This window comes from Macrobrachium rosenbergii, chromosome 29 (assembly GCF_040412425.1).
Source record: "Macrobrachium rosenbergii isolate ZJJX-2024 chromosome 29, ASM4041242v1, whole genome shotgun sequence".
In the NCBI taxonomy this organism is placed as follows: Eukaryota; Metazoa; Arthropoda; class Malacostraca; order Decapoda; family Palaemonidae; genus Macrobrachium; species Macrobrachium rosenbergii.
Window position 1 is genome coordinate 17,494,713 of NC_089769.1, and position 26,672 is coordinate 17,521,384.

The 26,672-nt window shown below is 34.6% G+C and overlaps 2 long non-coding RNA genes across 2 annotated transcripts; one reads left to right on the plus strand and one right to left on the minus strand.

The window, feature by feature from the left end:
* Positions 1–440: 440 nt before the first annotated feature.
* Positions 441–25,407, plus strand: LOC136854639 (uncharacterized). Its single transcript, XR_010857750.1, has 3 exons — positions 441–577; positions 18,220–18,389; positions 25,250–25,407. It is a non-coding gene; the product is annotated as an uncharacterized lncRNA (long non-coding RNA).
* LOC136854640 (uncharacterized) lies at positions 17,296–17,634 on the minus strand. Its single transcript, XR_010857751.1, has 2 exons — positions 17,504–17,634; positions 17,296–17,384 (listed from the first exon to the last, which is right to left on the minus strand). It is a non-coding gene; the product is annotated as an uncharacterized lncRNA (long non-coding RNA).
* Positions 25,408–26,672: the final 1,265 nt, after the last annotated feature.

A 26,672-nucleotide genomic window follows, 5' to 3' on the forward strand; every position in this document is an offset into this window, starting at 1 on the left:
AGTTAAATTTATATTGCCAACATCGATGACTGCTGCAACATTAGATTGTGTTCATAATCATGTTCTAGAATCTGTGGTGGGTTGAACCTGAGAGAATCGTATAAAACAAAATCCATATATCAGCACAGGTTTCCCCTTATGTAAAAATAATGTAAAGAAATGGGTATTGTTTTTGTCTTTTCCGGATGTTTCTGAAAGAGACCGAGACAACTGTATGGGCCAGCACTCCAGCAGAGGTAGCTTGATAGTCTTTACTGGCGTGCGTGAAGAGTTAAGTGTTGTTTGTCAGTTGAGGGAGTTCAGGAAGCAGTCACTTTAACACTTAGTATTAAGAGCAGCATTAGTAAGTGCCGCAGGTGGGTGAGTGGACCGTTCCTGCTATAGATGTAGAGGGAGAGATTGAACCGTCGCGTGCAAGGAAGACACCAGTACGCCATTGCTATGTGTTGATTCCCAGAAGTGGCAGGATTGCACAAACTAACAGGAACAAACCCTCCTCCGGTAGGCAGTGCTGGGACATCAACTGTGTCACATACAGAAACTGGGTCACCAAAGAACAGTGGATCACATTTCTCAAGTAAGTGACATTTTCATTCATGAAAATCTTTATAACTATGTTGAAACAACCTCAAACAAGTGAAGGTGTTATATCACAGCCAAATAAACGCCTGCTTTTTGAGCTAATGAAATAATGAGTGTTGTAATAAGCTTTTTATTAAAGCTTACCCTATTTTACATTAAATTCATATAGCCTAATAAATTAGCATTAGGGTTACCGTCAGTCCATATAACTTTGGTAAAGGCCGACAACATGGTAAAATTTTATAAGTTGCCAATAGGCTAAGACTCCCTAACTTTAATCTAGGGGTGTTTACTGATTACAATTTTGCTGTATTACAGTATCTATGGACGGGGCCGGGTTATTGTTTTACCTTGTAAGGCTTAATTCGGTGGATTTTTATTTATCATTTGCACATGGGTTCAAAATAACGAGGATGAAGAGCTCTTTTCAAAAAGGTAGGTTACGATTTCATCTTATTAGCAACTTACAAAATAATACCGACAATTTACCATGTTATCAATAAGTTCTCAAACCCCCTGCTATGCAGAGGACTCAGCTGTCAGAAAATGCCTGCCCCACTGAATTTGATCTGCCAGAACACTTAAAGGCAGTACTGTACTTCAATTTTACCATTATCATTTTTACCTGAAAGGATACTTCAAATTCATACTATATTATAGCTTTATTTAAAAGTAAACTCTACCAACTGGCTTTTCTACCAGGGTTTATCATCAAATAATCGAGGGTATCCTACCACAGCCTAACCTTAGCTTAGCAAAGGTAGCGTAACTTAGCATAACTCTCAGGAATGCTGATTTTTCCATCTGTCCCTCTCCATGGACTACGAAATACAGCTTAGGTCTTGGTTAGCTGTGAAAGTCTAAGTTATTTTTAAAGGCTTACCTACCTTAGACTGTACAATGTAAATAAGTATGTTGAATTTCAGGTCAGTATGACTGAGACATGTTACACAGCTTTATGTATGTACCTCCTGGTAATAATTGAAGCTGTACAAATAGCTTATATGTCATGTTTCAAATGCTTTGATCTGGATCTGTACAGTATGTACAGTGTACACGCCCCTAAATCACAACTGTATGAATATAAATTAATGCACATTGTAATTACATGTATACTGTAACTAGTTTCCCTTATAGGATCTGTGATAGCCTTGTAGGTTCAAATATGCCTTAAAATGTCTTCAGATCAGTGTAGGAAGCCTGTTATTAATAATATGTGACATATGAGATTCAGGACTGATTTTTGTCAATTTTGTGTTTGAGATTTCCTGACAAGAACCATGAGCGAGACTGCTACCTTACTTGGGTTAGAAACTGCAGAAGGGATAAAGAACCAAACAGTGGATCATGCATAAGCAGCAAGCTTTTTCTGCCAAAGTACATTTTCAAACCTCCTGGTTTGCATGAGCTTAAGTTTCTGCAACAGACTTTTGAAGTCCAGAATATGTCGAGAGGCAACATTGTGGCTACCAAAGCAGAATTAGCAATGGCAAGATTTACATAGCCCTGCAAACTACAGTGTTAATTGTATCCCTGTTAATAGTATCAGGTACAGTAAATTTTAAAATCGTATAAAATGATTGTACAGACTATTGAATATTGGCTGTTATAATCAGGCTGTTAAACCTAGGCTATTAATAAGATTATTATGCCTATAGATGAAGCTTATATGGGATGACAGCGTTGGAGATGACAACTAGTTTAGCATAATGTCAAATTTTACTGCCTGTCAGTTTGACCCATGAGTAGAGAATGATAATAGTTAATTCTGCCTCTAGAGAGTAAAACTGAAAATTTATGGTGGAAAGAAAGGCATATAACATTGGCAAATTGGTCAACTTTGTGGCCCAGATAAGGAAATTCATGCATGAATTCCAGATGATGATTTCCAGGGAAAATATGTGGTTCTGCAATATGCTTAAGGGATCTCGGGAGCAGTGACATACCCTGGGTCTTGGTTTCATTTTATAAGATATCAAATCCCTGTGCATATTGGCGGCAAGTGTCGATGAGTCGCTGGAGACCTTGCACTGATGGGGAAATCAGAACCATATCGTCGGCGTAACAGAGGTTGTTTATTGTTTCGTTGATAGTGCATCCGATTGGGAATGTGTTCAGTTCGACATTCAAGCCTGTAGAATTGTTAATAGGAGTTGACAGTGTGTACAATATTTTACATCCAGGGTTTATGAAATTTGAAAATTTAGTATTGCTACCAACCATATTTGGTTACGTAGTAACTGGAACCTGTAGTCCCCTCACCAAGGAGACTTATGTTTCCATATTAAAACTAGCAGTGGAAACCGACAACAGAACTATGGCTGAAGGGGCTACTCATTTAAAGGATCTAAGGGAAGATCTTGAAACTGTATGGAAATTAGATCATTTAGGCATTGACTGCAGTGAGATAACTGAACAGGAACGGAAAGTGTTGGAGAACTTTGAGAGCACTGTAACCTATTCTGAAATAGACAAATGGAATGTTGTGACATTGCCTTGGAAAGGCAATAAAAGGAAATTAACTTCCAACTTTGGGTTGGCTTTGAACAGGTTAAAGCAACAGTGTGTCAAGTTTTGGAAGGACACTCAGTGTCTAGAACACTACCAGAAAATCCTGAAGGATCAGGAAGATAGGAGATTAATAGAGAGAGTGGAATATTTTAAAACTGATGAAGACTGTCATTTCTTGGCACATCATGGTGTTAAAAAGGACAGTACAACAACCCCTATTAGGATAGTATTTGACTGTTTGGTCAGACGGGGGAAAAGTGGGTCAAGCTTGAATGATTGTTTGTGGACAGGACCACATATAACAGCTGACCTCCTCAAAGTTCTACTACAGTTTAAAACAAAATTGTTTGTCTGTATTAGTGACATAGAGAAGGTATTTTTAATGGTGCAACTTAGGGAAAAGGTAGAGACTATACTAGATTTTTATGGTTGGAAGATCCAACAGACCCTAACAGTAAGTTGTTGGTGTATAGGTTTCGAGTTTTATATGGAGCTACATGTTCTCCCTTTCTGCTGAATGCAATGATTAAGAAACACCTGTCTATGATAGAAGGTAACGTAGAAAGGATCAAAAGAAGACTATATAGGTAGCTTGCAGTTCACCAGCAATGATGATGATGAACTGGTAAATTTTTTCTTTGAAGCAAATAAGATGTTTGTGTAGGCACATTTATATCTGAAGGAATGGACGAGTAATAATAACTTGTTGCAAACTGTTGCTAGAGCATATGGGATTAGTGCCAGAGAACAAACAACTCATAAGGTCTTAGGTCTGAACTGGGACAAAGAGAAAGATACCTTTGCATTACATCTTACTAATATAAATAAGTCCAGCCAGACTAAGAGAGAAGAGTTAAGAATTGTTGCACAGATTTACAATGAGCACTTCTACCTATTACTATTAGGGCAAGGATATACCTGCAGAATTTGTGGAAGCAACAGCTGGATTGGGATGAACAACTCCCAGACCCATTACAGAAACAATGGGTTGAGTTATCTGAAGACTTGGAAAAATGTCTCGATATTTCCTTTCCTAGGAATACTAGCCTAGGAGAGGGGGACTTCTTACACACATTTTGCAATGCCAGTGAGTTAGCAGATGGTTGTGTAGCCTATAGAGTTAAGAACGAAAACTCTTATTTAATGGTGACAAAGACAAGAGTAGTGCCCATTAAAGAATTAATTGTTCCAAAACTTGAGTTGATGGCAGCGTTGCTAGCAGCAAGAATGACCAAATTTATTAAAGAATCCTTTGAGAAGGATGAGTTTGTTGAACTGTTTGTTTGGTCAGACAGTAAAGTCGCCCTAAGTTGGCTAGTATCGAAAAGTGTTCTCCCTGTATTTGTGAAAAACAGAGTACAGGAAGTAAACTGTTTAATTCCAGAGGCGGTCTTGTCCTATGTGCCTACAGATGGTAGGCACATAGGACAAATGTCAACCAGTGACTGGTTGACATGTGGGAAAAGGACAGAAATGATCTCAGATGGTTCTTTTTGTGGGAGGGACCCCCCTTGGTTGAAAAACTCTGCTTGGCCAGTAAATAGGTCATGGGTTGGTGGATCACTTGTGCAGGTTAGGGAAGAGAACAGTTTGGTCAATACTGTAGGGGACAGCCTGAATGGTGACGCTCACTTGCTGAATGGAGTGCCGCTTTACACATTTTTGGAAGATTAACTGTAGCCACACTGCTTGTATTTCCAAAGTGATGTGCATATGAGGTGTTCATCCACGCACCTGAAACAAACTCTCCTCTCAGGTGTGCATCCCAACCTTCGTGTCTGTAAACAGAAGCATTTTTGGAGGGTGGGGGAAAGCTCAATGGAACTCCCTTCAATAGATTTCTGTCATTTGGCCACCCTCTTAGGTCTTCATAAACTTCTGACTCAATGGCACAAGTTGTGAAGAGGGATCTTGGACAGTGGACCAGTTCTGCATCAGTTGCCACTGATGCTACCATAAGTGAATGATTGCAATAATATGGAGTGCTGCTCCAGCTTGGCCTGCAGGGGTTGCAGAAGACAGACCTTCAGGGGCTGAGAAAAAATCTCACCAGTCTTCTGCTCCCTCACTCGTCCCCAGTCTTTCCTGGAACCAGACAAACTTCTTGTCAGAGAAGGCAGCTGAGATCCAGCCGTTTCACTATCATAACAGAATTTTCACTTTGACCCCCCTGCCCCCCTGCTCCTTTACTTGGTTGCAACCCAGTAAGAAGACAGGGGGGAAGAACTAGAAGGTGCACTGCCCCTCTCACATGGCTAAAGCCCATGCAACAGAACGTGCATACAAGAAGTGGAACAGATCAAAGGACACCTCTCCCTCAAGCAAGAATGCTTGGATTGCACATGCCCTGAAGAGAGCAAGATGGGGGTGCTGGTTTCTCTATAGGTTCCCCCAACGGAGTGTGTGAGGGTGAACCTTTCCTGTTGCCAGAACTAGTCTAGAGACCATTTGTGCACTGTACAAACAGGTTGTGCCTGCTCACCCTTTTGCAAATCCATGGAAATTAGGGGAAGGGGCTACTCTAAGCTGCAACACGCAACTGTCGACCAACCCAGTATAGGTAAAGCAAGGGGATATCCAGATCCATCCCAATGTGAGCCTAAGAACACACAGGGGGATGGGGAAGGAGCAGTCCTCTCATCTTCAAGTGGACATGCATGGAGGTGACAGACCCTACCTTTAGGTACAATGATCACATGGGTGCTGTGGCACTTCCACTCCCCTGCAGTAAAGTCCTCCTGGACTACTTATATTCTCCTGCAAGGAGAAAGTGAGTATGGGGACGAGGAAGAAGAAAAGCTGAAAGATGACAGTGACAAAGATCATAATGAATAGGAAGAACAGCGAGTGTTTTTTCATACTTCCCTGGTATGCCCTACTTGTCTTATGCACTGAAGGGTTGGTTGCAGCTGGAAAGGGAGATATTGAAACACCTGCCAGAGGGTTGGCTACTAGAAGAACCACTGCAACTGGAGGATCCCCTTCCTTTTTAGAAGATGATGAAGCTGTGGGGGATACAGGAAGAGCAGCAGACAATTTAGAAGGAGACTTCTCCTTTTCTACAAGGTTGGTGAGGAATGCAACCAAAGATGGACTCCCTGGAATGTTTCTTGATATACAAATGACTACTCTTGAGCATCACCGGTTTCGTTGTTCCCTGACATGGAACAAAAGGGTCTCTCACGTTTTGTGGAGCTAACCCTCCATAAAGGTGTAGATCCAGGAGTAGGAGGACAAAGAATGTAAGTTAGTAGACGGAAAGAACTGGAGTTGTGCGATGGCATCACCAGGGGAATGTTACCTCCCAAAGAAGTGGACAAATGACTTTGGCCTCTTTCTTCCTCTTACCAAACTTTTCCAATTGGGAGGAGGACCAGGAAGGATATATGGCAGTCTTATTTTTTTGTGTATTTTGATGTGAAAACTAGACCAAAGTGAAAAAAGAAACAATATCAAAGGGCGGAAAAAGAAGCAAAAGTAATTGTAAAGCAATGAGGGAAGCAAGTTTCTTCTCCAGTCCAATGAATAACACAGGCTAGAGAGTGAGGAAGCATGTCCTCTCTATCTGGCAGCTGAAGTGAATGGCAAAATTGGGTAAGTGAAGGGCATCCCACTGCTCTCCCCCCACCAGTTAACTACCTTGTTGCCAAGTTCAATGAACAATCCAGGTTGTGCTGAAGGGTACTACAGTACTATTATATTATACAGTATAAAATTTGATGTTTGTATCCCCAAAGGAACAAATTATTTATTTTTATTTATAGTCTTTTAAAAATGGTATGATTTCTGAGTTTGTGCATTTTCATATCTTTATTTTTTTCATTTATTTTTTTACTGAATCTACTGTGCGTTTCAGGGCCGTGTCTAATTGATTTTCTTCTATAAAATCTTACCAAAGCATCGCATATGGATTGTATTTTGGAAATGGCTAATTGAAGCCACAGCCTAATTGGTGGAAATATGCAGTGATGTCTAATGTTGATAATTAAGGCACGCATCAGAGTAAATCCAAGAAATTTAAAGGGAATCTAGGCTAAATGTAGCAGGCTCATAGATGGAGGCGAGTAAAACGTCATTACTGATGGCCCTCCCACTCATTGATACTGTAATATGATGTACTTTACTAGACACCCTGCCCATGTACTTTATGAATAGGAATTGGATGTTAGTACTGTAGTAGTAGTACTGTACAGTAAACGCACCGGATTCGCGCTCTCACAATTCGTGGAATTTTTTGTGGCACCTATCTATAAATTATTTGCAGGAAAACACCCATTCGCAGATTTTTTCATACAGCGCTATTATGTATTTTCATATTTTCTTGATTAAGATAATGATTTATAGTACTAATTTTCAAATATTAATACAGTAATACCTGGATGTTACACAATTCGAGTTGCGTGAATTCACAGACACGCGAACTTTTCATTGAAACCTAACATTGTCACACGCGATTTTTTTGATCCATGAGAGAGAGAGAGAGAGAGAGAGAGAGAGAGAGAGAGAGAGAGAGAGAGAGAGAGAGAGGAAGGGTTGTCCTTACTTAAGAGAGTGAAATTATTTATCAGTTATTATGGAGACAGAGAATAACACATGAGAGAGAGAGAGAGAGAGAGAGAGAGAGAGAGAGAGAGAGAGAGAGAGAGAGAGAGAGAGAGAGAGAGAGAGAGATTGTCCTTACTTGAAATATCAAGTTAAATTATTTATGAATTATTGCACAGAGAGAGAGAGAGAGAGAGAGAGAGAGAGAGAGAGAGAGAGAGAGAGAGAGAGAGAGAGAGAGAGAGATAGCACCGGAAATCTTTTGATGCTGTGGGCAACGATTGACACGTCTGACAGCTTTGCCCTCGCCCCTCTCTTCAAAGGTTTCTCATAAGATCGGGAAATGATGTTTCTTTGTTCAAAATATCACAATTTACTGTAGAAATGTAGAAATTTTGTAATTACAGTTATAAATTATTATTATTATTATTATTATTATTTGAAAATTAGTACTCATTATTAGGTAAATCATCATTTATTTGATCATACAAAACAAATAAACATATAGGCTACATGTAACCATGAAAATTCTCTTACAGAGAATTTTTATGGTTACATGTATATGTTTATTTTTTGTTGATAAATAAATGATTTACCTAATAATAAGTACTAATTTTCCAATATTAACAACAACAACTAGAATAATAATAATAATAATAATAATAATAATAATAATAATAATAATAATAATAATAATAATAATGAACCAAACAAAAACTTCTTTCAGTTTTCTTCTGAAGATGGAAAGAGAAACCCACAAGATTTTTGTGTATAATTTGTTTACTTGTAAATATTTACATATTACAGTACTTGAATCTCAAGTACTTTCAGGTCCTAACTGTGACCCTTTTTCAAGGTGGTCAGGCTGGTTCAAGGCCCAGCGATCTTCTGGAACTTCTTCCTGTGCTGTCATTTATATGATGGCTGTCCTGGTTTCCATGCTCTTGAGAGTTGTTAATCCCTTCCTGTGGGTCTGATATCCTGATCTGATGGTCAGTGGGATTAACCCTTTTGGTGAGTGAGTGGTCACCATCGGTCTGTTGGGCAGGAGACCTAACCTCCAGGTCAGAAGGGTCGATCTTAGCTTCTTTTAATATTAAAGCTCAGCTTATGGCATCTTCTGAGGTAAATAATTTGTTTCCGTCTATCACTACCCTCCTATGACTGATGTTATTGCTTTTGTATATAAGCCTACTGTTTTTAAAATCTATCCTGTGGTCGTTTTCCCCAACAATGCCTAGATATAGCACTCCCCTGTGTAAACAAGTAAACAAGTTATACACTGGAATCTTGTGGGTTTCTCTTTCAATATAATAATAATAATAATACAACTGTAATTACAAAATTTATACATTTCTATAGTAAATTATGGGATATTTTAAACAAACAAATATCATTTCCTGATCTTTTGAGAAACCTTTGAAGAGAGGGGCGAGGGCAAAGCTGTCAGACATGTCAATCGTTGCCCACAGAGTGTCAAAAGATTTCTGGTACTCTCTCTCTCTTTTCTTCTTTCTTTTTCCTTCATAAATCATGAATTTCTATCTTTTGATATCTAATGTAAGAATAACTTTCTCTCTCTCTCATTTGTAGTTAGCGCTCACACATTTTTACAACTTGCTATTTCTCTGTATGTCTTTACCTGTACAGTAGATAGTTTAAATTGATCTAATTTTACCTGTACTGTCTATGAACTGTAAATGCACTAGTGTGGCAAATACATTCTAAAACAGACGTAATAACTGAGAGTTGCAAAACATAGAGACATAATAATTAAGAGTTGTATTAGTCGAAATAAAAAACACTGCTTGTTCATGAAAAAGCATCTCAGAACAAAGAGAAAGAGACATAGAATGAAGAAGTTATTAAAAAGGGGTTGAGAAGACTTGTAAAAATAGATTGGTTGGAAGGGGAGAGGGAGAGAAATTTTCTTCCAACACTATTTTTGTCAATCATTTATTTCTTTTTTGAAGGGTAATGTATTAAGCTAACTTTTAAATGAAATTATCATAACTTTAATTTCATTTAAAAGTTAGCTTAATAATTTGGGAGCATGATTAGGGTCAGATTTAGTGTTAAACTTTAGAAATAACCGTTTATTAGCATTTTTAGAGACCGTGCCAAACTTACGTGAAAATTGGCCTTGCGCGAGGGGTTGTGGAACCTAACCTTGTGTAATTTCGGGGCATGACTATCAAGTTTAATAATATTGAGTAATAACATTAAATGAAAATAATAATTCTCTCTCTCTCTCTCTTACAGAGATGAGAGAATTTTTATACATATGTAATACATATGTTGATTTGTTTTGTATGATGAATGATTTACTGATTTTCAAATATTAATACAGTATTGATGTATGAAACACAACAAAATATTAGTTCATTAAAGAAAATAGAGTGAATCAGTAAGATCTTAGTTCAGTATAAATTCTTTTCCTTATCTTTTTCTGAAAGCTTTGGAGCGGAGGGTGGGGTGTAACCTGTCGAATATCATGATATACTGACCACAAGGGTAGATGATGTTGCTACTTGGTGGTCAAATATCTTATGAAGGATACCAAAAAATCTCTCTCTCTCTCATCTAATCTAAATTATGTTCTTTGTATTTCATATCTCTCACAAATTTTTTTATGCATATGTAACTTATGTTTTTTTGTTTTGCATACTGTAGTTTTATAGATAAATGTGACACTACTTTATTAATTTTTTCATATTTTCCATGCTATAATTACAACTTTTTGCATTTGTATAATAAATCATTAAAATTTTAAACAAATACATATGATTCCCAGTCTTGTTCTTGGATTCTTCAGAGCAAGGTTGGTTGCAAGTACCTGTCAGTTAACTTGACATATTGACATAGACCACGAAGGGGAGGTAATGTTGCCCACAGATGGTCAAGAATACTGAAAAATCTCTCTCTTTTTCCTTCATAAATCATGAATTTCAATCTTTTGATATATAATGTAAGAAAAACTTTTCTCTCTCTTTCTTTGTCATCATAAATCATGAATTTCAATCTTTTGATATATAATGTAAGAATAACTTTTCTCTCTCTCTCTTTCTTTGTCATAATGTGTAAGAACAAATACCCTCTCTCTCTCTTTCTTGCCAATGGTTACTCAGAATGTGAGGGAGAAAGAGATAGATAGATAAAAAGGGAGAGTGGTTGATAGAAAGATATACAGTGAACCCCCCGTATTCGCGGGGGATGCGTACCGCACCACCCCGCGAATAGCCAAAATCTGCGAATACTTAAAACCCCTTTAAAAACACTTAGAACTGCCCATTTTGATGGTTTAAACACAAGAAAAACCCTGAAAAAATGCTTATACCTGAGTATTTTAATAGTTTTATCACAAAAAGTCATTTATTCATGAAAATATGAAAATACAGTAATTAGTGAATATTTCTCAGTGAAAAAAACCGCGAATGGGCGAATTATCCGCAAATAATGGGTAGATATGTTCCACAGAGAAGCGAATGGGTGAGTCCGCGAATCGTGAGAACACGAATACGGGGGGTTTACTGTACTCTCCCTCTGTTATTGGCTGGAAGGCTTAGAAGTACATATGCATATATTTTTAAGGGTAAAATGTTTAAGATGACTTTTAAATATTATTAATATCTTTCAAAGATTAATACAGTAATATGATAATAGTTTAAGGTATATTTGAGGTAGGATGCTAGTTTAAGGTATACATTTGGTATTCGAACTTTTGAAATAGGCAGTTATAAGCATTTTTAGAGGCAGGGGTGGTAACTGTTCACGGATTTAAATATTCGCAGGGGGTTGTGGGTTGCATCCCCCACAAATACGAGGGCCTTACTGTATATGGAATTCTTACATTGTTTCACACACTCAAATACCTACCTTACATTCTCTCTCTCTCTTCTTCTTGATGAGTCTTGTCTCTTAAGTGTAGTACAACAACAAGGGAATGAACATAAAATGAGAATATTAACTGTTTAATACAGTTCCATGGCTCAATTCACTTTTCCTTTAACTTGAAATATGCACCAAGTCTTACAGTAATGCACTCTGTGAAAACAACCATTATCCTGGAGTTTCTGTTGCTTCATATTGTCTCCTCAAAAGTCCTGGGTCACGTGCACCTGCTTAGTCCTGATGAATGAATGTGACATCACGCAAGTGTTCTAACCTTAACTTCCTTAATGCATGATCAGTCCCATAATAAATCCACAGTGCTTGGTATAGCACCCTACTCCCCCTTCATTATTTTATTTGTTGTTTCTGTACGTTAGATTCATTTACTTGAAATTGACACTTAATGTTTGTTGTAGGGTTGTTGAGTGATTATCAGCAATTCTATGTATTCCTGGTTTTAACTATTTATGTATTTTTCTATGGATTGGAAGTTACTCATTCTTTCAATTTTCAGTTATTTTGGTTATTTCATGTATACTGTTTATTATCTATATATTTGTATTTTATATATATATATATATATATATATATATATATATATATATATATATATATATATATATATATATATATTTTTCATATAATTATAAATACATTGTAGTGCTGAATGATACTGGTAACTCACAGTCCAAGTGCTTGGGCTATGCCCTAAGTTTTATAATCCACTAATCCATTGATTATGCTGAACTTTGTTGAAATTGAAGGAAATATGAAATAAAAAAAAAAATATTGTAATATAAAAGTATATAAAAGGATATGCTGTTGTTTAAGATATAAGCCAGCTTTTTGTGAATCAGGGTCTTGTGCTTTGAGCGGACTACAAGTGAACTTTTGATGGAAATAGAGAAAATAAAATTTCAATAATTATCACATATCGTAATCAAGGTATTGCTTATTGTACAAGAGGGTCAAATATTTGTGTTTCTATGATCATTATCATACTACTGGGAACCCTGCTGTTACGTCTGATGTCATAGTTTACATCACAACTAGCTTCTCTCTGGGTGCTTACTAAATTTAGCTAAGGTTCCCTTTAAATTTCTTTGATTTACTCTGATTAGTGCCTTAATTATCCATATTACACATCACTGCATATTTTTGCCAATCAGGCTTTGGCTTGAAATGGCTATTTCCAAAATAAAATCCATATCTGATGCTTTGGTAGGATTTTATCAATGAAAATCTAACAGACACGGTCCTAAAATGCACATTACAGTAGTTTGTCTTTGTTGATTTGTTCACTTTCATTATATATTTTTGGTAAAATTACTGTTCCTTGAGTGCTTGTCTTGTGGCAGATTTATTCATAACTGATGTGTATGCTGTATTAATTTTCATGATTGAAAAGCATTTATCAAATTGTTAAATCGTGGTTGTTTCTGTAAGCCCTACAGATTTTTTCCTGTGCCTACCACGAATCTTCGTTTATAGGATTGATGAATCTTTCTAATCAGCTGGCCTTGGGATTTGACCTTGATATATGCCATGCTCCTAAAGCCATGGGGGTTGTCAGTCTATCAAAGACCTAGAAATTGGGCAGAGCTTTGCATCAAACTTTCTCCCTGCTTGACAAGCCAACAGTTTAGAGTTTATGAGTGATGATGCATAGTGTCCAACCTCACTCTCCTCAGTGTTAACAGAAGGACCAGAAACAAATTCAAAGACAATTCAAAAGCCAAAGAAAATTTGACTTGTAACATTTATTATTCCTTTACCTCTGCTGTGACAAAGCTTGCAGGTTTATGACATCTTTGCTACTGGCATATGAGCACAGTAGTCATTTTATTTGTTCTACAATAAGAAAAGTTCTATTGTCTGAAAAATAACAATGCAACAAAGAACTGAAATAATCATCAATTATACAGACTTTCAATATTTATAATAAAAGGACACACATTCACCAAACATGAGGTGGGATGTATTCAAAAGAAAAGCTTAATTATCCCTAAACCAACATTAGTATTAACCAAAGAAAATGTGTAGCACCAACCAAGCAGTACAAATAAGTGACATTGACTATCCCACCAGAAACGGTGCAAACAAAATTTATGAAAAAAAAAAAAAATACATGTATATAATGTTCAATGTAAAGCCATCAGGACAAAAAATAAAACATTACTTGGTTGAATGTGACAGGCTAACCTTGCCCTTTGATGAATTCATACCTGGCATGATAAAAAAATACTGTGCAGCCCATACAATGCTTAATGCAATGCATTACTAGTACAGTAATGTTATTAGGTTTCTCCATACAGTAGTTGATTTCATAATGTATTTCACTTATATAACTGCAGATTTTTTCACCAATTTTCGCCAATGTAAGGTATAAAACATTCAAGAGTGAACTAGATCTAACAGCTCAAACTCATCCTTAAAAGATGCAAGTACAAATTGAAGTAACAATTGCCACAAGTTATTTAATGCAACAGGACAGTAATTATACTATCAGGACTATAAAAGGAAGAAAAAAACTTGATTTATACTGTACTGGGAGTTTTTGTATATATATAAATATGTTCTGAAAGAGAATGCCTTTACAGTCAGTATGTAGTAATTACTGTTTCCAAAAGGATTTATCTTGCTTACAACTCACACTTCAGTACATGTTTCCTCTGTGCTGTATAAAAATAAAACCGTGCAAATAAATTTCTAAATGACCCTTAAAGGCTAAATTACATATGGCCCTCAACTACAGCTGTTATTTAGTAACTAAACTATATTAGTGATGTTTGCCATCTAAAATACTGGAGTTCTAGTGCAAATGTTAAGAGCATAATCTGAAAGATTTAAACTGCAATTAGGAAAAATAGGTTAAATATGATGGACTGCAAGTAGAAACTTATTTAATTACTGTACCTTGTTTAAAAAAACTATGGCATAGGAAGTATGACCAGTATCAAAACAAATTGCACCAAAGTCTCAAGCAGTACATAATTTATAATAATTCAAGCTTTCAAAAATGTATTAACACAAGTATCCCACTCCCTTTAAAATATCGACATATAGTTGATTCAGTCACACTGAGTTTATTACTACAGTTTGCCAAACACTTACTATATAATGTACAGAGAAATACTTATAGCTTCGTTTAATTTGAAATAGCTGTTTTCATAATTTTATTACTACTATTCTCAGATGTTTAAATTTTCATTTCTGTCAAATTAGCACATGGACAAAGATGAGTTGGCTTCAGTTCAGCTCTTAACTTCATATGTACTAAAATGATGTTTAAAAATGATTAAGCTAACATCATGTACATAAAAGAATGTATCTGACAGAAATTCTTGCAAAACACATTGATGAAAATATAATTAACAATATTCACAAATTAATATATATATATATATATATATATATATATATATATATATATATATATATATATATATATATATATATATATATATATTTATATATATATATATTTATATATATATATATATATATATAGTATAGTATATATATATATATATATATATATATATATATATATATATAGTTATATATATATATATATATATATATATATATATATATATACAAGATTATAATGACTTTCAGTTTTTCCATTTCTATGAAAATATGATACTTCTAATAATTTTAATAGATTACGGGGAGCCTACGATTCCACTTAATAAACATGAGAAAAATGTAACAATGATCAGGAAACTGTTGGTATCATACGTACTGGAAGTTTGTTAAATTTACAATAAAAATTTAAAAGGCAATTTCCAGGTAGGGTAGTTATTTACATTAATGAGTTACCTGAGATCATGTATTGTCTAACAAGGAAGATTGTCCATCTGATGAATGCAGAAAAAATTGTGGCTGTAAAGGAAAACGTTAATCATGGCTGATTACGGTAACCAAAACCAGCTAGATCATTCATGCTTGAGCGAATACATGAGTGAATAACATGGACTTGCAAGAAACTTCATATCTTCTGCAAACAATGGACCTACAGCACGTGCCACATATACATTTATCATTACTGTACAAATCCAAAGGCTCCTAATAAGAATACGCTGTATATATGAAAGAGTGCCATATGTGGTCTTTGCAAGACGTGCAGGCATTCATTCATCCATGAAATTTTGAAAAGCCCTTGGCATATATTCACAGTAATGTATTTTTTATTGTAACCATCACAGAATAGCATGAAAATGGAATATATAAAATGACTTTCACACAGAGCTTCTGATTATGATTGTGAATACTGACTATATCTGCAGTGCCCCACTGTGAATTTTTATAATGTACATTGGCAGTAAACCTTGAGAAGGTGTCACATACTCATGAGTTAGTAGTGCATAGCTGATTCAGATAACACTCATAAGTAGCAATTTTTCATGATGATGATCAAAAGTGAATACTGTAGTAAGTTGATTATTCTGTTCCTTTTGTAATTTATTTGCAGTGAAAGGTCTAATTAAAGATCTTTTAAAAGTAAATATATTCTTTCTTTTACTTTTCTTCTTGAATAGCTGACAAGCATAATTGAACCTATATCACCTTGACTGAAGGTGCAATTGATATAACATTATAAATGGCATGCTATCTAATGTTTTTAGAGTTTATATTGGCTTTTATGTGCTTTTAAAATGCACGTGAATTTATGATTGGGATAATTTTTAATAATTTCTAATGGTAAACTGTAAAGTATGAAGCTCAGCAGTATTATACTGACATCTAGCTAAGTAATGAAAATTCTTCAACACCTTCAAAGTGAATGTACCAATCCAAATGATCTTAATTTGTAACATTTAAGGATAAAAATACATTAACAGTAATACTATTTCAAAAGAAGCTGTCAAATGTGCTAGAATAACCAGTGATAATTTCCTGTTAGGAGACATTTAAAAGTAACTATACCAGCCCAAGTTAACCTGATACAAAACACTTGGGGAAACTTGACTTTTATGTATTTGAAGTTTTCCTTGTTATTGAAGTACAGTATTAGTAGTTATTTGTATATAAAATAAAGTCAAATTATTGATTTAAAATTAGAGATAATAGAAATATACAGTATAAAATTTTCAAGTAAATGACAAAATTAACGTTAGCAAAATGCTGTTCACCCACACATTTTAATAATAAAGTTTATATTTGTTATTACAATGCCCAAGTTTTATAAAATACCTAAAACCACATCAAGAAAACGGCATACAATGAAACATTTCACAAACATTTAATTGAATAAAATTTTGAAGTCATCCACGGTTCATTCATTAGATTTAACCCTAGAGTTAAACTGGGATGTATAAACATTGCAAGATTCAGCTAAAGAACAGTACACCGACCAATTTTTTGCATAAACCATTTAGTAAGTAGTATGGGTTAAACTGCCAGAATTGAAAAGGCACACAAATGAGGTAGGCAGTGCCAGGAGATTAAAAAAAAAAATATTTACCAAATAAATTTTGCACAAGGTTTCATATTTAAAGTCCATGTAATTTCAATTCAAATAATTTGGAGATACTTGTTATAACCCTTTACCATTTATATAATCCTAGACCATTTATAAAGTTGCATTAATCTCCAGTTTTCCAGGTTCAACAATCATCACAAGAATGGTACTGTAATCTTTTAATCTCATTCAAATGTCATGTTGGGTGCAAATTGTTCAATTATTTATGAAATACTGTACAGCCAGTCTCAAGGTTGCTCATGTCCGACTCGCTGACAACTGATGTTTTATGAAAAAAACTCCAATAAGGATTATTTAATTAAAAATTCAAGTTACATAAAATGGTTCATAATAAGGAAGTGTACACTAGTAATTTGTATTATAAAAGAAACTGTAAGCTTGACTGTTCACGTGGTTTCTCCATTCCTCCAGTTGGAATCTGAATAAACTTGGTTATTTCATTCAAGTTTTGTATCTTAAGCATTTGAAGTATGCCTCCAAACCAAAAACCTGACGGTGCATTAAAAAAACAAAATAAAAACCTCAAGTGAAACAAAAGTAGAAATAATAAAGCAATATTAAAAATTATGATAGTCTGTTGGTGATCAAAAGAGTACTGTCCTTGGCTATAGTCATGACTGGAAAAACTTTTGAAATGGATGCCTCTCTCATTACTAAACCAGTTGCTACAAAATCAGTCCTTAATCTTGTCCATCATCCCATTAATATCATAATATATGTTAACTGGTACCTTTTTTTCTTTGAGTTTACTGTTAAGTATTTTACTAACTCTAATGTATATTAATAGTACTGTTAATTGTGATTTCTCAGGTAAAATAATGCAACGTTTGAACATCTGTTTTTTAGGCAAAATCTAAGTGAACTAAGTACAGTATAGTACAGTTAAGACCTTGAGCTTCTGTTTATTTTTCACAACTAAAATTTTATTACCAAAGCTATCCAACTTATCTATCTTTATCAATAATTATTTATATGATTGTATGTGTTGTATTCATCTAGCGGTTACAAAATACAACATAAGTGGCCCTGACAAAAGTTTTCAGTTGCTTGCATATGCATAGCCTGAGCATGATACTACCTATCTGTAACCCCTCCCCTCCCCAATACACAATACAGGCAGTCCCCCGGGTTACCTCAGTTTTGGCTAACATCGTTCTGAGCTTACAGCATTTTTCAAATACATTAAAAAAAAACAACTCTTCCAGGTTACAGCGGATGTTCCAAGGTTACGTTGTTTTAGTCTTATGGCGTGCTGTAAGTGACAGAAGAATATTTGTACATAATTGGAGGAAATTCTACAAGATCATGGATGCACACCTCACCAGATGCAAGGTAAATCAATTGAGAAATTTCCAAGGCAACCAAAGGATCAAAGGTAAGGCTTTCATCACTTTATTTCTTATTGTTAGCAATTTTTTAGTATGGTTTTCCATCTTATGTTGTGCTTCAGGAACCTTGGGGATGCCTGTATATTTATAAAAAGCATGGCTTTATTAAATTAGTATTGCAAAAGGAAAACTATCTTTTTACTGCACATTTATTCAAGTATAGCATGTTTAAAGTTTTAGATTACATAAACCGCCACTTATGATTGGTAAGTACAATTTCTTCCATGTTTATTGTTCATCACTACTATACTGTTTTGATATCTTTTTAGTTAATGATTTTCAAAACTGCATAATTGCATCAGTTGGTTATGTTATAGCCACCATAGTATAGTACTGTACTGTATTACATTTTAAAACCTTTTAAATCTGCTATGATGAAAGAATTTACATGGCGTGTATTATAAAGTCAAGCATTTTTGAGATACAAAGGTTCTGCCTTACATACAATTTTGGCTCAAGGACAAACTTGAGAATGGAACCAACTTATGACTGGCTGCATACAAAATGACTTTTTTTCAACAAATATAAAAGTTTTTATTTTACCTATGCTATAATTCCCTGGATTGATATGGCATTAACCAAGAATAGTCTTCAGTATATGGGAGAAGTCTTAGGTCTTTTTATCTGATGTCCATCCCTTGCTCACTGCATTATAGGTGCCTCAAAAGAGATGGAAGATACAAGGTAGAAACCAGCTCAACTTCCCAGTGACACTCCTAATGAAAAGACTTGCCACCCTCCACTTTTGAGGAAGTTTTGGTGAAATTAATAGTAACTGTACTCATTTCAGGAAGTGTGCTACTATATGGTGTTGAGAGATGCTAGGCAAAAGACAGTACATCCTAATGAGAGGCTTTTTCAGTATCAGAGTATAACATATATAATGGATTTTTCAGATATTTTTGGAAAATGTGGGAATAAGTCAGTAAACAAGAACTAAAGTAATGGGCAAGATTAAAAAACTGGGCATCCTTCAAAAGGCCTTACTGAAACTCCAACAAAACATGAGGCTGTGAAGGTTGTATAGTGCCAGGACTCGTGCATGCAGCACTGATTTATGAATGAACCAATCACAAGGCAAATTCTGTATTTTCAAAACAATTACAGATATTTATATATGACTGTACACTAATTATTAGTAAAATCTCTCTGGCAAGCCTAAGCCTACGAAAACGACACTACCTTTAGTGGTCTTATCAATTTCTCCAAGGAGCACCCACTGCAATAAATGACTTATGATATGCAAGAGAGAAAGCATAGTAACATATAATTTCTCTCAAAGCAAAGCCCCTAGTAATGATTTGTATTTTCACCTACCTTTGTCTAAATCCACTCTCTTAATGATGCTACTTGCCCAAGACTCAAGAACTAGTAAAGACACAGCTATGACTTCAGTAGCAAACTCATATTTCGTTAATACTGGATTGTGTAAATGGATCCGCAGTTACCATAGCTTCTTATTTTAATGCATTCATATTTGTGAATACTTATTACCAATATACTACTATACTGTATATGAGAAAAAAGAATGGAAAATCTATGGCAAGCTAATACAAAATTAATGAAAATTGTAAAGATGAAATAAAAGCAAAACAGAATTCTGTAGACAAAGTTTCACAACAAGAGCAAAGAAAAGAGCATTAAAACTAAGGAAAGGTAATATAACACAAACTGTCTATAATTTGGGAGGGATACAAATTACAAAAGAAAGGATGTAATTGTCAAAGCTGCTATAAATACAAGTGAACCAGGATTTAGGACTTGGTTGTAGCTTAAGAATAACCAATTCTTATTTAAGCTGGAGTGTACCAAACGAAATTCTATTAGCCTCAAATAGGTATATGACTCATAAAGGAACATTGTTTAAATTTGATATTTCAAAACTTGAAAATTTTGAAATCTGAAAAGAAAGTGTTTTTAAAGAATTCTAAATGCAATTGAAAGACCATATTTGACTTATGAATATGAACCTTTTTAGAAATTTAAAATAAATATGAATCAGTAATTCAGTGCTGTGTCCAATAAGATATACTTTATACTCTAATAACTGACGGGCATTTAAATACATGATTGAAGCTTAATACATAAATATGCAGTGTTTAGAAAATGTTTAACCTATAGAACCAAAATGATCCTAAACACTAGTCATATTCTGGAACATACTAGTACATGATCTAATAAAAAAAAAAAAAAAAAAAAAAAAAGGAGCACCTGTAATTCATTACTGTATTAGCCAAGTAAATATACAATGAATGACAAGGTATAGCCTACACCTTTAAAATAAAAATACATAAATACATACAGTAAACCCCCTGTATTCATGGGGGATGCGTACCGCAGCCCCCCCCCCCGCAAATAGCTTTAAATCCGCCAATACGTAGAAACCCCTCTAAAAACACCTAGAACTGCCTATTTTGATAGTTTAAACACAAGATAACCCTCTAAAAATGCTTATAACTGAGTATTTTAATAGTTTTACCACAAAAAGTGCATTTAGTCATGAAAATATGAAAATACAGTAATTAGTGAATATTTCTCAGTGAAAAATAATGCGAATAGGCAAATTTTCCACGAATAATGGGTAGATTCGTTGGTAGATACGTTCCACAGAGAAATCCGCGAATATGCGAGTCCATGAATCGTGAGAATGCGAATATGGAGGGTTTACTGTACTGTGTAAAAAGAACAAGAGTGAATGACCACCTGCCTACTGCTGTTGTACTGACCTTAAAGTTACAATCTCTCATTCAGTATGAAATAAAGTCAGTATTTCAGTGCCTTAAAAAGGACACTAGTTCAGTAATTTGATGCATGAATAGAAAACTTAAATTAAGGTATCACATTAAAATATAAACAATATGTGAACTGCATGTATTGTAGAAAAAAAAAAAAGATTTGCCAATCAGTACTGTTTTTATCTAGAAATTTTCTTCTAATCATATACTGTACTGTACTATAATTAAAAGTACATGCAAGTAACTGGACTTTCATATTTCCACTTTATCACCACAGACTCCATCACACGTCCCGTAAACTCCAACCAGCACATGCTTTCCCCTTTTTGCAGCAAGTCCTGTCTTCACTGCTGGACAGTAAGCACAACAGTGAAAGTCAAGTACTGTCCTTCACTACTGTGTTTACTTGCTTATGATACTGTCTGCGTAACACTATACAGTGTCATAAGTTTGCCATACTAGCATCTATTAACTTGCAAAAATGTTTATAAATGAACTACAGTAATTTCTTTCAGCCAGCAATTATTTTTATAAATTAAATATATGAAAGCTCTCTTATAAAAGTGACCACAGTATTGGTTTTCCTTTTGTACCATGTGTATATAGCACTTTTTTATACACTGATTTCCTGTGTAGGTCAACCAATGGCCTTTGGTTAAGAAATCAATAATATATGATATGCCTTTCGTGTAGGGCAGTCCCCATTTCTCTATGGCAATTTTACTACAAACTATATTGGTACACATAGCAATAAAGCACCATTTTTATAGGATCCAAGAGCCCCATTCATTCCTCTATGCCTACACATCTGCATTTTTATCTGAACATGTATTTAATATACCTAACCTCTCCTTCATTGTATAAACAATGATTGTCAAGTTTACTCAATGTAACATACCGGTACAGTCATGATTACCAGATACATTTCTGGACTACTGATGTACTGACTAAATTAATTCACAACTCTTGTAGATGCAGTACGTGCTAAAAAACACAATATGTACATGTAAGGTTGCTTTACTTGACATTAATATTTTGTAATATATAGTAAGTAAAAGTAAATACAGTACTGTAATATAACTAAGATGTACATTAATACCTCCAGCACCACTTACAAATTTTGACCAGTTCTAGGATTGCTTAGTTTGTATGGTACACAGACTAAAACATACAATATGCACAATGGTTATTATATACATGAAAAGCACTGTTGAGTTTTTCTCCAGATTACTGTAGTATGAAATTTTCACAATGCCTTCAGCTACTCTACTGAGTTTTCCACAAAACTATAAAAATGATTTACAGAATCCCACATGTTTCTTATAGATTAAGAATACTGTACTACATTTTAAATTAGATACTAATAAATTTGATTATCAGCTGGATACCATCACAATTTGATGATTTAAGTGTGTTTCAGGTTACACATTACTTTTCTGAATAGTGGGGGTTTTTCTCCCCTTTGGGATCACACACATTTCCTGCTTAAGTATACATTTTACCTTCAGTATTACTGTAAACAAAACTCTGGGAGAAGAGAAAAACTGAAGGACGTTTTGAAGATGGAACACTTATAAATTTCATGTAAGGGACTTAACTGATTCCATTAGGAATGACCTAATGTGTAACTGAGACCATTAATTCCAGCTGTGCCTTGTTAAAAAGCAAATGAGCCAGAGTATTCAGTCAACATAGATTTGACCCTTAATGGAAGGGAATCCTCATACGAGTATTAATATTACGCGCCTTACTGTTTGAATGAATTTATAGGGAAAGAAGTTCATAGTACTTCAGTGGTCCATAAATGACTTATGGCAACTTATTACTTCAGCACGGCAGACATCGATCAGTATACCTTGAGATTTCAGAGGAGGATGTACTGCCTCTTTGCAGCTCTAGGACATCTTTTTATTTATTTGCTCATAAATATACCCAAGGGTTGGTGTTGGTTTTAATTCTTATCTTGTATGATAGTATGTCAGTCATAATTGTAATTTTGCAAGAAAAGGGCAGATAAATATTAGAAAAAACATGTATACCTCACAAAAAGTTACTGCATCTCCCCATCTCTTTAAATCGTGTAAATAATTTACAACAAATATACTCAGAATTTGTTACTGATTTTAGTTCATATCTATTATGATAGTGTGTGAGCTATAATTACTATTTTACAAAAGAAAATAAAAATTATTAGAAAAAGCATTCATAACTTGGTAAAATTAACATTTTTACGAAGGTCTTGTAAAAGAGGCCCCACACAGGGTTGTAAATAGTCACTTTCAACTTCCTGTGGAAGGTAGGGAAAAATTTTTAGAATTTTTTACACCGTGTGCATTTACATATCTTCCTCTTTCCATTGATGTTTTTTTTCTTAAATTGGCCAACCTTAAAGTTTGCCTGGTCTGGGGGTGTCCTTGATATATGTATTAGCCTGTCCCTTAAGGGTTGAAAAGAAGCTTACAAAGTGAAGATCATGCTCCCAATGACTGAACGTGAACATAACTGCAGCGACAAAGGAAGGTAAAATATAAGAAAAAAAATGTCAGAGATACGATTAAGCTGGCTCTCTGAAAAATTTAAAACATAAGTGCTAACAGAAAAAAGTATAACAAGTAGCCAGTGTTGAAGCTCAAGGGGCAGTTTTTCAAATAAAAATCTACCAATTGAACATGAACAAGACATTTCCTTAGGATTGAACCTTTGTCCTGAAACTGGAAATGAAACTAGGCATCTCAGATTTTAAGCAAACAACTGGATGACAAGTTAATAGCATTTTATGGTTTAATAAGCTGTACTGGAGGAAGAATTGAATAGCAATTTTTGTGACTTATGAATGAAACAGTCATGAATAATGTGCCCCTTAGTCACACTGAATCAGTTGGTGTAAAAGGTTTTAATAAAACTAATGGGCAGGCAGAACCAAGGTTTACGGTCAAGCTATTTTGTATAGCTGAATCCACAGCTACTGCTTATGGTAAAACTGTACAGTATTAAGGAGAAACTATTCCGAAACAAGTTTCTAAAATTTATGATCACCCATACACATGAAAAAGGATGGATGTATGAATGAATGCATACAAACATGATGGAAAAATAGTGTGGAACTGGCAACAGTGAGAAGAAAAATTTTTTGTACACGGTAGTTTCCAGTCTATCAACAATATATGTGTTACTGCTACAGTTAAGTAAGAAAATATATGTACCGTGGCTGCAGTTACTGATGGATTAAGAAGTATTGTCCAACTACCAGATGCTTCCACAAACAAAGCATTCAAATATGTGATGTGACTGAAGAGGAACAACTCCATGATGGAAGTACATAAGACGTATACTGTACTGTACAATGGGATATAGTATGTGAACTCCACCAATAACAACAATGTGTACAGTAAATAGTTTGTACAGGGCTGAGAGGAAATCTACTTTCTGCTTGATGGAGGATGATGGTCTTAAAGGTGAAGGTGTCAATCCATACTGTAGATTCTGTTCAGTATGATAACTGGTAGTTGTTTTTTTGGTCCTGAAGACAGTGATGAGGGGTGACTATGGATCTAAGTGAAAATATTAAGAACAGCAGTATTGTTGCTTCATTTTAATATTTTCATTTTGTTCAGATGTGATTATCAAACATTGGTATGAATATAGAGAAACATATTTATAGAGGAACTTTGGAAAATGAATGTTATATTCTTTAAACTGTACTGTGGTATCTTATTTTAGCATGTCAGATAACCGTGTCAACAATCAATGGTTGATGGAATAGTTTGCCGGTGTATGGTAGGTTTCAAAAATTTGATGAACTACAGCGTTCTGTAAAATTCCAAAAGTATTAAAATTTTTTTGTTCACCTTTAATATTACAATTATTTGTAGTGTAACAAGACCAGAGAGCTAATTTATTTAGCCCTCACATGGCTAGCCTGAAGGATTTATCTTTATTAATAAAAAAAATTTATAATATTTTTAAGTTATAGCTTTTCAAAATTTTAAAACTGAGTTAATTTGGAATGGAGATTCTGACAAAATTTAATGTTTCCAGAGCTTGGCAAATTTTTACTAAATTCTGGACATAAGCACAAAAGGCTTAACTGTAACTACATTCTTTATAAATAGGTACAGAATTGGATCATGTGGACTATTTGCCAAATACAGTATCGTGGATGCAACGAGAGCAATTCTACACGAACACCGTTCCTTTTCCTATGGCTTATTGATTGATTTATGAAATCTAGCTGTCAAGCCAAGCACAGGGGGGAACTTTTGGCCACTCAGCACTCAAGACAGTGAAAAGGAGGAGTTGGAGTGGTTGGACAGCAAGACAAAGATATCCAGAAAACAAAAGAAATGAAATAGTGTAAATATGTAAAGGTGGAACTGGGAGACAATTCCACAGTCGCACCAAGAAGCAAAATTAAAGGAAGTGGGGATGGGGGTAAAATATGATGGAGGCTTGACCTGTTTTAATATGTTATTTTTTTGCCATTTGTTGAATACACTGTATAATGGGTTTCATAGATGGTACATAATCACTAACAAATATTTATATGTGATCTTGTCATAGTAGTGGCAGCTTTGGTTGTTTAATTCTTTGTAGTGGCAGCTGTGCTTGCTTATTTCTTTGAGTATCTAAATGGGGAGGAATCCAGCATATGTCTACACTCTGACAGTCTTCATATAATTTGTAAAGTAAATATTAAATTTGTTTTGCAACAGTATCTTTGTGTTATAACTACATAGGGCTTCTATAGCACTTCTGTTAATGGCTGAGCCTATTGCACAATTCTGCTGTGAAAATGTAAGCATTGTTAGGCAAGGAAACTCAAATGTTTTATAGGGTAATATAGCTGCAAAACTCTGCTTGATGAAGACCTGGACCCATCATTATTTTACACAGCACAAACCTTATGCTTAGTTTTGAATATATCTCATGGATGAATTTTTTTGTTAGTGAATCACTGGTAAAAATGTGTGATTCACCAAACAAAAACTTGATTATGTCATGACAATGAGTTAGAGGTGGTTTACCATTTTCAACTTAGATAGAAGAGTTTGGGAAAATGTAAAAACTCCAATGCATATTCAGAGTCCCTCATAATGAACTGGATCCAAACTTTTCAGTTGTATTCCGAGGCTGAACTGTATTGCTGACAGCCATAGTCCAGTACAGACATGACAGTTACCTTGTACCGTGATGTAAACATTGGTATGTTAGCTTTCCAACTTGAGTGAGATAATTTTTATTAAAATTAAATGCATTTTTGCATTTTGCTTTTATATAAGCTATTTGGGCAGTGTGTGTGTGTGTGTAAAAGATTAAGCCCAAAAACTTTGTTGTTTGAAGTAAGGGCATGTGACGATTTGTAATCTTTCAGTTAATCAATTCCTTTTTTTTTTTCACTACATTTACATAAAAGCTGTGGTCTTTTCTATGGATAACTAAAAACATAGTGATGAGGTGTGTGTGTCTTAATCTATGTGTCTAATTTTATTATAGCACTATTGATGATACATTCAACATGTCCTATGTTTGACACTG